The sequence below is a fragment of the Strix aluco genome, chromosome 4 (genome assembly GCF_031877795.1).
Source record: "Strix aluco isolate bStrAlu1 chromosome 4, bStrAlu1.hap1, whole genome shotgun sequence".
NCBI lineage: Eukaryota > Metazoa > Chordata > Aves > Strigiformes > Strigidae > Strix > Strix aluco.
Window position 1 is genome coordinate 75,246,270 of NC_133934.1, and position 8,389 is coordinate 75,254,658.

Below are 8,389 nucleotides of genomic sequence, written 5' to 3' on the forward strand. Positions count from 1 at the left end.
ACCAGATGATCATTCACCAAACTGATACTACATTAAAACTTTATAATAACAAGCAAACTCATGCTGACAAGTGCAGTCTAATAACATTCTGTCATTCATCATAATTAGGAGCTTGTGATAAATTTGATGTTGTTCTCTTTGTATATATATCCCTTTTAAATGTACTTGCTTTCCTTTTAAGATTTAGTTGTCTTTAGAGATCATTAGTCATTGTGTTCAGACAAGGAAAATAGGGAACATAAACAGCAAAGCATGTTAACTCTTCCATGCAGTTTGCAAATGTAGTGGATCACACTAAGAGAACATATTAAAGAAAACACCTAACAAGTAAAGGTAATTTCCCAGAGAAAAAGGAAGACTTTTAAATCCTTTTAAGTTAATGTTATAAGGAGTTGGTGTTTTCTTCTTAGTATAGAACCTAAATTATTTGATAAATTATTCAACTAATCTGTAGAAATATTTGTAGAGAGATTCCACCCCACCAGGAGGCATCACAGGTTTTGATCTATGTTCTCTTATACCGACCTACCTGGGATGCATTCCCTGGAACCACCAGTATTAGTTAACTATGAGTTTAGGGGGTGTGATTAAGTATAACCCAGACACTGTATCATCATCAGGTTTTAGGATGGCTTTTAGGAAGTACTGTTAGTCATACATGTTTGTGGCAAGAGTGAAGTTGTTGAAAATATGTTGAAGAAATATTCTCAAGCTATCAAATTAAAAAAAAAAAAAAAAGAAGAAAGAAAGAAAGAAAGGACGAAAGGAAAGAAAAGAAAGTGGTAACAATAGAAAAATGTTATATATATCCAATCTACAAAAGCTGAAGAATCTGGCTTGTGAGGGAGACACAAATCCCTAGTCTGTTGGGATCCAATCTTTGTAGACTCAATTTTCATGCTGGATTAACTCCTGATGATGACTTCAAAAGGACCAGGTTTTCACCTCAAGTGTTCAAAGTGAAACTGAAAAGAAAAAAGCCCACACAAGACTCCCCAACCTGTTTTTGATGTGGAATGTGCTGCACAGCATGACTGGGACTCACTGAGCAGCCCTGATCCTCTAATCTACATTGTTCAAGAAAAGTACTTTGAAATGCATTTTGTGGTGTAAAATTATTTTGTGGTGCAGATGATTATGTAACCTGATATAACCTTTTATATAATTTAACATGTAATCATCAGATTCTGTACAAGGGAAATATAGCCAAAATGTGTGGGATAAGGTCTTATTTACAGCATCATATAGATTTGCAAAGATACGTCCGATGTGTACTCTATGTATTACGCAAGTGTACACAGTTTTAGTGATAAGTTAGCTACATACGTTATACCAATATATTATATTCTGATTCTTAAATATCTCATTCTACAGCTTCTGTGTACTTCAAGCTTTCTGTATTTTAATTTTTTGTCATGTTTAAAGCAATATATCAAGCTGAGCTTCATATTTATGTCCAAACAAGGAACAGGTGCACCTTTATGTTTTGACTAGGAAGCATTAGGCTCTGTATCAAAAGCCGACTAAAATCTTTTCAAAATAGAGTGCTTGTTACAGGGGAGCAAATTACAACAACAACAAAGAATCACATTTCCTATCTTTCAGCAAAGCGGAGGCGGTAATGATTCTTCTAATGGTAAGATGATAATTGTCATGTAATGTTACAGTATCTTTGCTTGGAGGTGCTTTTTATTTTCATTTTTTATCACCTTTTCTGAAAGGCTACACAACCTATAAATTAGGTATTATACAAAATTTGGGTGAGCAGAGTGTGAATGCTGCCCAAACTCAACACTGAGCCAGGAAATAGAAAGTTCATTTCATGTCAGAACATCATTGAAGATTCCAGCCAGAAATCTAATGGATACCTAAGGATGAAAGGTAATGATAATCTTGAAGATTAAATGAAGAAATGTTTCAGAATGCAATTCCACGTTTTCTAATGAAATAACAAAGTTGTTTTCACTTCAGAAAGTGTTTTTGACAAGGCTCCGCATTTGAGGTTAATGTCTGTGTCTAAAGGGCAAGCTTTATGGAATAAGAGAAAAGTTGGTTCAGAAAACTACAGACCAAATGAGGAAAAACAAATGAGTAGTTTTAAATGGGTCCATAAAGCAGTAAATAACAACGAATCATAAAACTAAATATTTTTTCATTTAAATGCTAATATCACCTTTGTCTTCTAGAAATAAAGAAAATTAATAGGAGCAATATTAACATACTGAGATCAAGCACAACAACCAGTAGCTACCAGCAGTATATTTACCACTTTGCAACCAAAGAGGACATTTCATAGCTAGGTAGTTTTGCAGCTCTGTGTGACAAACTAAACAACATCCCACAGTTGTTCCTGTTGCTGGTTTACTCTACTCTGTTACCCTAGGGTGAAGCTGAAACATCCAGGTGTCTAAACAGGGAAAGAACAGTGTTCCTCCATATGGGGGTACTTCAGCTCAAACAGCATGTGATTTGGTATGGAGTCAAACATGCAGAGCTCCAGGCCCAGCTGTGTGTCTTCTCACTCAACAGCCTCTTCTGTGGATATTCAGGTGCATCTTCACTAAAATGATGGTGTGGATTGATAATACATTCCTGTTCAGAACAGATGCAATAAGATAAGTTGTTCTGAGCTGACATTCATCTTGATAATATTTCTGAAATCTCTCCCAGACCTTTGCACCCAAGTTGTTTGGCATCTGCACTCAGCTTAAACGCTGGTGGCTACAGATAGAGAAATACACCTCCCATCCTCCATGACTCTGGTCAACAGCATGCAGATATGCCATTAAAAACTGCCTTTTAAATGGTTTCTGTTCAGGTGTGAGAGAGAGGAAGAGTTTGGGAGCTGAGGGGCGATAGCTGTAGGAAAGGGAAAAGCAAAACACAAGAAATGGGTTTTGGGTGCCACCATATTGCTGAAGAACTGAACTAAAATATTTGTAAAATTATTGCTATGATTAATCAGTTTTCACATATTAATCACTAACTCTCTTTTCAAACCAGTATAAAGTTCACCAGGCATATGTCCTACAAATGAAGCAATTTTCCTGTCTTAAGATTTACAGGAAGATACTCTTTACCCATAGGCCCTGGCAGAACTAAGCAGACAGACTCGTTGCTCCCTTGTGAGGCAGGTTATCCCTCAGTACATTAACTGCAGCAACACTCAGTTTCTCACTTATTGAGTATGAGCCCATCCACAGATACACAAAAGCAAATGCAGGGACTCCCTGTGCAACCCAGCACTCCCATGTTTGCGCCGGATGGCTGGGGCAGCCGTAGGGGCCGGGGGGGGCCACCCCCAGGCTCTTCCCAGGCACAGTGAGGAGGTGGCACCAGGAGAGAGGTGACCATCCTCGTCTGGAGACTGCTGAGGATGGGCACAGTCATGCCACCCTGCTTGGCGTGAAAGGCTACTGGGCAGATGAAGGTAGCGAACGATAACAGAGATGAACAGTGTCGTCCACCTGAAAGCAAATCCAACACTGTCCTGCCTCTCTCAATGCAGGAATAAGAAAGTGTTCTATGAAGCTGTGCTTAAAGGCAAAAGACAATGTGTTTTCAGCCAATGCACACCTGAAAGAGCCCACTGCTGCAAGGGTTTGCAGGGATTTAGATGAGCAAGGGGTGTAGGAGAAGATGAGATACATCCAGGCAGACAGGCTCACCAGTGGCTGTTGGAGGGGTTAGCTCGGGTGTGACTTCTGCCCAGGGACATCCCTGAACTGCTCTTTGCCAGCACATGGCAGGTGAGAGGGAAGAGTCTAGAAAGAAAAAGAAAAGGACTGTACAAGGGAAAAAGATCCCTTTTTACATGCTCTTTTTTTTTTTCCTTAATTGTTTGAGTCTATCCACCGGTAAACATGAAAATTAGTCTACGTAGGTCTTTCTTCTGACCTGATATGGGAGCTCTTTGTGTATTTCATTACAAATGTATGATGCTGTACCACAAAAAGCTTTCTCTGTTGTCAGGGAGAGATTAAACTGCAACCCAGAAATACACACACACTAAAGTTTGAATGTTCTCATATAGTATGTTTGATTAAAATAATTTTAAGTAACCTTTTATCCAATAAAACCTATCAACTTAACTAGCATTCAACACTTGTTGATAAAAATGTACCAATAAGAAATTAAAGTTATGGCTTAAAAAAATTTTAACAGTGGTCCCAAATTCATTGTAACGCTGTTTAGTGAATCTTACATGTAGATATAAGAGTACTCAGAGTAACAGCATCAGATTTCCAGCACATAAGAAATTGAGTCCCAAATTCTTACTGTGTCTTCTCACTGTGATACCTTGGTGTACAGTTTGCATGAGAAAGAGCTCATTATGCCCCACATGATCCCAAATGCCCAGCAGAGATAACAGTCTAAATCATTTGTTCTCTTTAAAATAATTTATTCATAGGTAGGAATATGAAAATGTGCCCTTTATGAAGTTTATCTGTATCTATAGCAAACACAACTTAAATTAATTCTTCATCTTCAGGACTGGGAAAGTTTGACTAAGGCATTAGGGATGTTTTATTAACCTCCATTAATTCAGTAGTCCTACCACTTTGATAACAAATAAAAATGGATGGCTAAGAAGTTTCTTCTTATTAAAAGGTGTGAGTGAGTGCAATTAAACATGCCCTACATATCTCAAGATATATTACATATTCTAATATAACTCCAGGGTTAATAAGGATGTGAAGTTTATTAGTCTGTTGACTAGTGATCACATATAGTACATCATTTCTGTGGTAGGAGGAACACACAATGACTGTTCTTAATTTCCCTCTCAGTTTCAAATTTATTTTTGGCGTTTCTACAGAATCCTGAGATATCCCACTGCAATTTAATTTTAATTAGATCAGTAAATAGGATGATGAAAGTCTGGGTTTTTTATAGTATTCAATGAATTACCTAAAGATCTACAAATATTACATGCTACTATACAAAAAAATATTGAAATCTGTATGTTTTACAAACCTCTGCAAAACCCTTGTAGTTCTGCTCACTTTCAATTCAGATAAATCAGATTTTTATTTAACTATTTTTAAGTGAGTGCCTCAACTGCTTAGAATCAGTCCTCACCTACTTTGATTTAAAACAAAAATTCTAGCCCAACCTTTTAGCATTTGAACATGAATAATAAATTAAAATAGTCTAGAATCTGACCATATAAACTTTTAAAAGTGAGAAACAATACATAAGAGAACTGGGGAGAAAATGTCAGCCACACTATTTAGCATAACACAATGAATTAGGGAGAGAGGGAAAAAACCCATGAAAATACATCAGATGATGTAAAGAAAATGGATACAGTATGCTACTAATATTATGACATTGAAGAAAGCATGCCCACAACGTTATGCCATTTAAAAGCTAAGTCAAGATAAGCCTGCTTTATGTGTCATTTAGAATGAATAGGCTATATTAATATACAGTCCATATTTTAAAATTACCTCTAAAATAAAATGAATAATGCTTTTGCTCCCTGTACAAACCAAACTCCTTTATCTGCACAGTAAAACCAGAGTACTGAGTCAGTTAAAAAATAAAGCTCCTCAGCTTAGATAAAAATTCAATGAAGAAAAATCATCTCTCATGATGAAATACTGAAAATGAATTATTTTAGTTGCTTTTGCTCCTTGCTAGAATGCTGATTATAAAAGCATAATTTAATTTTGGGAAGGGATTTGTTAAATTTCAAAACCTAATGTGAATTCATCAAACATGAAGACTCCCAAATGTTAGGTGTTAAATCTAAAGCTCAACCCCTTCCTTCTGAACCAGTTTTCTGTAAATGTCCAACTTATGATAGCTTATCACCTCACATACATATATGTTTGTGCATATGTTTTAATAGGCCATTGGGGGGAGGGTATTTCTATGATGAAATCTGCAAAATTATAATAATCATTAAACAGGAGTTAGCTGAATTTGAACGCAATAATCAGGTAATCTGTATTTCCTGACAGCCTGCTGTCATTCTCTGTGTGAGCTACCCTAGGTTTGCTGGTCCCACTACCTATTCAAAGGAGACAGACAGACCAGGGATGCTGGTGTTTGGTGGTGGGCAGTGCTTTCCTGGTCGTGGATGTTTGCTTCTGTCCCCAAATCCAAAGATTTTGGCCAAACTTAGCAAGGACTCAAATAGCTATGACAGATGTAAATAACTGCACTTTGTAACAAGCAAAAAGACTGTGACATAAATTGCTGCAACGACCCATTCAATCAAATTATCCATGTTTATATTGCAGCTTGGACTGCTCAAAAAGGTCCACTGATGTTCTCTTCCTCCCCAAGGCAGAAGCAACCAAGGAACTCCATTACTTTTACAATAACATCCAACTTACTTTGTTTTCTATGGAGAATCTAAACTTATTACCCCATATTTTCCAAACTGAATATACAGAGTTCTCAAAAGAATAATTCCACATTTTAAGGTAATTGAGGTTTTTTTCCTCTAGTATTTTTTTTTTCCCCCTTGGTTGCCTTTTTCTGCCATTTTCTTTTTGACATTGAAAAAAAGAATGAAAATATCTCAAACCCAAATAAGTTAAGACTGCATTTAAAAAAAAAAAAAGATAATATTTTGCCTCCAAATCTCTCTCTTGAAAAAGAATGATCTCTCATTTAAGAAACTGTAATCAAAACTAGCAATAAAAATAATGTTGTTTAAATATTATTTCCATAAGCAAGTTTTTTCCTTAAACATGTAAAATAAAAGGCAATCAATGAAATAATACAGTTATTTCTTCTATTGACAAGAATATAGAACTAGATCTATGAGATTATTTCTGATTTACTGGGAGGGGTTAAGCTACTACAGTGATCAGAGAACTGAGACTGATGGGCCAGCAGAAAATACTACAACTAACAGTAGGTATGGCACCTGTCACAGCTGGTATTCATGGCCTACCCGAGAAGTGAAAACAAACTAATTATATATTTATATTCACATCTGTATATTATTCCACCAGAAGGCTTCATGGCAAGTGCTGGACTTTGATTGCAAGTAACTCGTTGGACCCTACATGTTTTTATTACTTCTTGGCCATCAAAGGACTATTGTTATAAACTGAGACTGTGTTTGTATTTTCCCCTTATTTTGAGATGACTGGATGGTCTAAAAACTCATTTGAAACCACTACATTTCGGACCTTCAATTTGCTACTCTTATTGCTACACCAATCAATTTTTAATCACATGCTTTCACCCTTTCAGGAAATACAATTTTTAAGAAGCTCATTAGATTTTTTTTGTTACAAGCGAAGAACTCAAATACACTGATTACTGAATCAGTTACACCTCAAATGTATTGTAATAAAACCTTTGCTTTCTGATTTTTCTTGACACTATGAGGAACAGCTTGAAACTAAAGATTGCAAAAAAAATTGTGTTTTATTTTTGGTTTTGATGGAACAAGTGACAGGCCTGATCCATTGCATTTGACAGTTTATATCCTCATAGCCTGAGCTGAAAATCTGGTTAGGATTGAACAGATTTATCTGGATTCCCCAGACTCATCTTTACCTTGGTGATATTGGTCTGTGACAGTAAGTTGAGTTTCTCTTTCAAAACAGAGAACAACCCTGGCTGACACCTTTCCCTTCACACTGCTGGGAGAAAAGCTCTCAATTTTATAGCATAAAGCTATCTCCACCAGTGGATGGGGCAAAAACATACCAAGAAACAAAAGGGCATCTCTCCTCAAGGCAGTTGTCACCCACCCAAGGTGCCAGCAATCCAAGGCAGCAGAGGGTAAGCTCAAAGGGATCTGTCCAAGTTAGCAGGGCCAGCCCAAATATAATAACAATATTTCTGCATCAAGACCCTACACCCTTGTAGCACCACAGGCTGTCATTCTGGACCTCTGCTCTGTTGCCACCACTGTCATGGACAGTGCTGTATGTCACTATGGCATTACTATCTGTGTTACTAAATCTTCCCAGTTAGACTCTTCCAGAAGTAGAACCAGCGGTGGGCAAGAGGCAACTCCATGCCCCAAGAGTCTTGCCAACTATTGAAACTCTCAACCCCTCCAGTGAAACCTTGCCATCACGTAAGTGTGTGCATGTACTTTGCGTACATTTAATTTCCATTTTAAGAAGCATCTGGGTAATGGTATTTTATATTTGCAATTTTGCTCATTTAAGATGAAACAGCAAGATGCAATGCTGGAATATAAATAAATAAAAAATGAAAAAGACAGTCATGGGGTCATTAAGTCACCCTGGTCGCCATCTGACATAAGGGAACATAAAAGGGTTTGTGCACTCAAAGTACTTGCCATATTCAGAAGAAACAGAGTATATATAGAATCAAGTAATCAGCGGTACCTAGAGAAGAGCGGTACCTATAGATAGATATCCAAATTCAGATGTAAAAACCAGGT